The 5,000-nt window shown below is 47.6% G+C and overlaps 1 protein-coding gene across 1 annotated transcript in view; it reads right to left on the bottom strand.

Annotated features, from left to right (window-relative positions):
• The window catches only part of LOC119591090 (balbiani ring protein 3-like), a gene marked incomplete at its 5' end in the record, with an annotated part of 119,315 nt that overhangs the window by 107,426 nt on the left and 6,889 nt on the right, over nt 1-5,000 (bottom strand).

The following is a 5,000-nucleotide window of genomic DNA, read 5'->3' as shown; positions in this document are numbered from 1 at the left end:
GCGCAGCAGTATAAGCCATGTGTTTGCTCCCGCTTCAGAAATCATTTCCCTTTTTTATTGTCTACGTCCTGTATTCCCACGTAACATTTTATCTCGATAAGGACCAATTCCGAAGACGATAACGTAAAGGATGAAGATGATAACACTGACGATAAGACCGCCGTTGTTTGGTGCGAGCATGAGAGGCGCCGTTAAAAAGGCTGTCGAGGAAACAAACGACTCCCGAGGGAACCCAGATGTTTAACGCTTTGAGGGACGGCTGAAGGGGCATTAACTCTACGGGAACCATTTGCCGCATTTCAATTACTCGACCCGCTCGGCGCTTTGTTTACGAGTTACACGAGACATAAACCAAATATTGTTCATATACATACGCGTGAGTATACGATCCACCAACCACCTACAAACACACATACATACGCGCACAAACATACGCTCGAACACATACCCACATAGGCCTACCCGCATCCACACAAAGTTCACACACTCTTATCTCGTCAATTCCCCAACCTCCTCCTCTCTCCCTTCCCTATTACCCGATAAGAATAAAGACATAAACTATGAAATATAGAGGAAGGATAGAGGGAGATTAAGAAACAAAGGGATGTAGAAAAGGGAGCAGAAAAATGTTAAGGGAAAATGTGGTGAATTGACATTTGCAAAAGAATGGTAGCGTGATGAGATAACAACGGCTTAGTTAACAAAAAAAAGGGAAAAGAAAAAAAGAGTGATAGTAATAATAATAATAATAATAATAATGATAGCGATATTAACCATAAAAAAGACGTAGAGAGATAAATTGATAGATAGATAGACACCGAAATATGGAGATTGGTATGTAGCCTAAATAGACAGAGAGAGAGAGAGAGAGAGAGAGAGAGAGAGAGAGAGAGAGAGAGAGAGAGAGAGAGAGAGAGAGAGAGAGAGAGAGGAGAGAGAGAGAAGAGAGAGAGAGAGAAGAGAGAGACAGAGAGAGAGACAGAGAGAGAGACAGAGACAAAGACAGAGAAGAGACAGAGACAGAGACAGAGACAGAGACAGAGAAGAGAGACAGACAGAGACAGAGAAGAGAGAGAGAAACGGAGATAGAAGTGGGAGAGAGAGAGATGAGGAGGAGAAGGGAGAGGGAGGAGAGAGAGGATGAGGGTAGGAGAGAGAGAGGGATGACGAGGAAGAGAGGAGAGAGAGGAGAGGGGAGATGAGAGGAATCACAGCACCGACAGCAGAAGAGCCGGAATTAAAACGCCCCCCCCCCCCACCCAACCCCTAAAAAGCTTAAATCCGGCTATTATTCAACAAACCGAAATCTCGCCGCCGGTGAACATAAAAGTGCTTCAAGGACCTGCCTCAACGCGAACATCGGCAAAGGGGTGGGGGATGGGGTGGGGGGGAGGGACGGGAGAGGGAGAGGGTTTGGGGGAGGGGATGCGGGGAAAAGGAGAGGGCGAGGGGGTGGGGGAAAGGGGAAAGGTGGGGGAAGGGGGAAAGGGGAAAGGGGAAAGGTGGGGGAAGGGGAACAAGGAAGTGGCAACGAGAAAGAGGGAAGGGGTGAGGAGAAAAAGGAGATGGGGGAACAAGAACGTGGCAAGGAGGATAGGGAAGACGGAAGGAAGAGAGGAAGGAGAAACAGGAAGACGGAAGGAAGAGAGGAAGGAGAAACAGGGAAGAGGGAAGGAAGAGGTGAAAGGGAGAAACAGGAAAGAGGAAAAAAAAAGGGAAGGAGGAGGAAAGGAAAGAAAAGGGAGAATGGAAAGGGAAAAGGGGAAGAGGAGGGGGGGAAGGGAAGGAGGAAAGGAGGAAAGAGAAAAGGGGGATGGGGGATAGTGAAAGGGCAGGAAAAAGGAAGGGAGAAGAGAGAAGGATAAATTGAAAGGAGGGGAGGGAGATGAAAGAAAGGGGTGGGGGAGAGGGAGTTGAAATAAGGACTAGAGGCGGCTTAATTTTCTTGAGCGAAGATAAAGTGGTGATGATCGGTGGTAGTGTAAAGGATGAGAGAGAGAGAGAGAGAGAGAGAGAGAGAGAGAGAGAGAGAGAGAGGGAGAGAGAGAGGAAAGAGAGGAGAGAGAGGGAGAGAGAGAGAGAGAGAGAGAGAGAGAGAGAGAGAGAGAGAGAGAGAGAGAGAGAGAGAGAGAGAGAGGCACGGAGAAATACTGATTATTGGGAACATAACGCCTCTTCCCTAAGAATGAAGATATATTTAACAGCCCAGCTCAGGTACGCAGAAGAGGGGAGGAAAGGGCAAGGGGGGAAGGGCGGGTACAATGTGAGGGGAAGTGAGGAGGGGAAGAGAAGGTGAGGGGAAAGGGGCGGAGTTTAAGTGGAAAGAGGGGCAAGGGATGGGGGGGAAGGGAAGAGAGAGGGGAGGGGATGAGGGGGAGGGGAAGAGAGAGGGAAGGGGGTGCAGGGAATGAGAAAAGATAAGGAAGGAGATGAGAAAGGAAAGAGAGGGAGGGATGAGGGTGAGGGGGGGAGAGGGAAGGGGTGGTGTCCAGATGAGGGGAAGAGAGGGGAAGGGGAAGAGAGAGATCGAACGAGAGGGGCGAGGGAGAGAGGCAGCATATCACCTTAACAAGCAGGGGTCGATGGGGGAGTGGGCGGTATACCTGAACAGATGAGGAAGTGGGAGAGTGGGAGAGGAGGAAGGAGATAGGAGGAATAAAAAAAAGAGAAGAGCAGGGGGGAGATAGGCAGGATGAACGGATAAGGAAAAGGAGAGAGCAATAGAGGAAAGGAAAGAGGGAGGAAGAGATAAGGGGAAATAGAAGACAAGATGATAACAGGAACCATTAAACGATAGACTACGAATATAAACAAAAAGAACAAAATGTAAAAAAAAGAAGAAGGGAGGCACGAAGAGAGACAAAAAAAAAAGGAAAAAGAAAAACGAAGAGAGGGACGAAAAAAGAAAGAAAAAAAAGAAAAAGAAGGAAAGAAAGAAAGAAAATTATAAACGAAGGGAGGGAAGAAGGGAAAAAGATTATATTCTCCCACCTAACCATTACACACTTGACGTATATTCAACAGCGCTCGCCAGGGGATCCGCGTGTATAGGCGAACATTGACGCTTGGGGACGCTTTGAGGGAGAAAAAGGGGAGGGGGCGGAGAAAGGGGGGTTAGGGGGAAGGGAGCGGGCGGAGAAAAGGGGGGTTTAGGGGGAAGTTAGGGGGAGAAAACGAGAAGGGGAGAGGAAGGGGGAGAAATTGAGAAGGGGGGGGTAAAAGGGGAGAAGGAAACTGGGAGGGGGAGAGGAAGGGGGAGAAAACGGGGGGGAGGGGGAAGGGGAAAGGAAGGGGGAGAAAACGGGGGGGAGGGGGAAGGGGAAAGGAAGGAGGAGAAAACGTGGAGAGGGGAGAGGAAGGGGAAAGAATCAAGAGAGAAGGAGGAGGAGGAGATCAAAGAGGAGGAAAGGAGAGGGAGGGAGAAAGGGGAGATCAAGGTGGGGGGGGGGAGAAACGAGAGGGAGGGAGGAGGGGGAGAAACGAGAGGGAGGGGGGAGGGGGAGAAACGAGAGGGAGGGGGGAGGGGAAGGGAGCGAAAGACTATTCAAGGAGAGCGAAGGACTGGAAGGAGATAATGATCAGTTGTTTGTTTGTTTGTCTTCTATTCTCTCGTATCTATCGTCCCATCAGCGCGTTCGTTCGCAAGTTCTCTCCTCCTCTCTCTTCCTCCTTTTACCTCTTTCTCCCTCTCCCTTTCCCCCTTGCCTAGAGGGGAAAATAGACTTCCCCTCTATATCTACCTCCCTCTCCCTTTCCCCTTCCCTCTTCTTCTCCCTTTCCCTTTCCCCTCTTCCTTTTCCCCTTCCCTTTCCCTCTCCTTTTCCCTCTCCCTTTCAATCCCTCTATCTCTTTCCCTCTTTCCCCTCCCCTATCTCCTCTCCTCACTTCCTCTATCTCGCACCCAAGTGACACACAGACCAAAAACGGGGAATGGAAACCACACGATGAAAACGAAACAGAAGGAAACCAGCAAAACGTAACTGCATGAAACCTTAGCGCGGTCATGAGCACGGGGCAATACACGATGAATAAATGAATGCTTAATAAACGGACGATCAAAGGGCGATATGGGTGATAAATGAAGAACAAAAAACAAACCCGAAATTATGGCGTGAAGTGTGATGGAATTGGAAAGGGGATGGAGGAGGAGGAGGAGGAGGAGGAGGAGGAGGAGGAGGAGGAGGAGGAGGAGGAGGAAGAAGAAGGAGGAGGAAGAAGAAGAGGAGGAAGAAGAAGAGGAGGAAGAGGACGAGGAAATGAGAAAGAAGAAGAGGATGAAGAGGAAGGAGAGAAAGAGGAGGAAGAGGAGGAAGAAGAAGAAAAGGAAAAAAAAAGAGAACATCAGGTAAACGAGAGATTAAAACGATATAAAAAATGCTCAGATCCCTAAAAGGACGAAAGAGGAAGCGTCAGGCGAAGATGAAAGAAGCAGCAAGTAAAAGAAGCCTAACAACATGATCATCTTATCTTGGACAAGTTAAGATCTTGCGTGATAAGATGCTAAGCTTCCATCCCTTCTCCGCTCTCCTCCTCCTCCTCCTCCTCCCTCCTCCCCTCTCCCTCCCTCCCCCTCTCCTCCCTCTCCTCCCCCTCTCTCTTCTCCCCCTCCCCCCTCCTCCTAATCCCTCTCCTCCACCTCCTCCTCGTCCCCTTCTCTCTCTCCTCTCTCCTCCTCCTCCTAATCCATCCACCCATCCATCCATCCATACATACTTTCATACATACATACTACATACATATATATTATATAATATATATATAAAATTATATTAAAATATATATATATATAATATAAAATATAAAATATATATAAAATATATATATATATATATTTATTATATATATATTAAAATAAAAATATATATAAAAAATAATATATATTATATATATATATATATATAAAATATATATATAATATATAAGAAAAGGAGAGAGAAGAGGAGAGAAAAAGGGGCGGGGGGGAAGAGGGGTTTGTGAAGCAGGTAAAAGAACATGGGGGG

This window comes from Penaeus monodon, chromosome 3 (genome assembly GCF_015228065.2).
Source record: "Penaeus monodon isolate SGIC_2016 chromosome 3, NSTDA_Pmon_1, whole genome shotgun sequence".
Taxonomy (NCBI): Eukaryota; Metazoa; Arthropoda; class Malacostraca; order Decapoda; family Penaeidae; genus Penaeus; species Penaeus monodon.
This window is presented reverse-complemented; position numbering and strand designations above follow the sequence as displayed.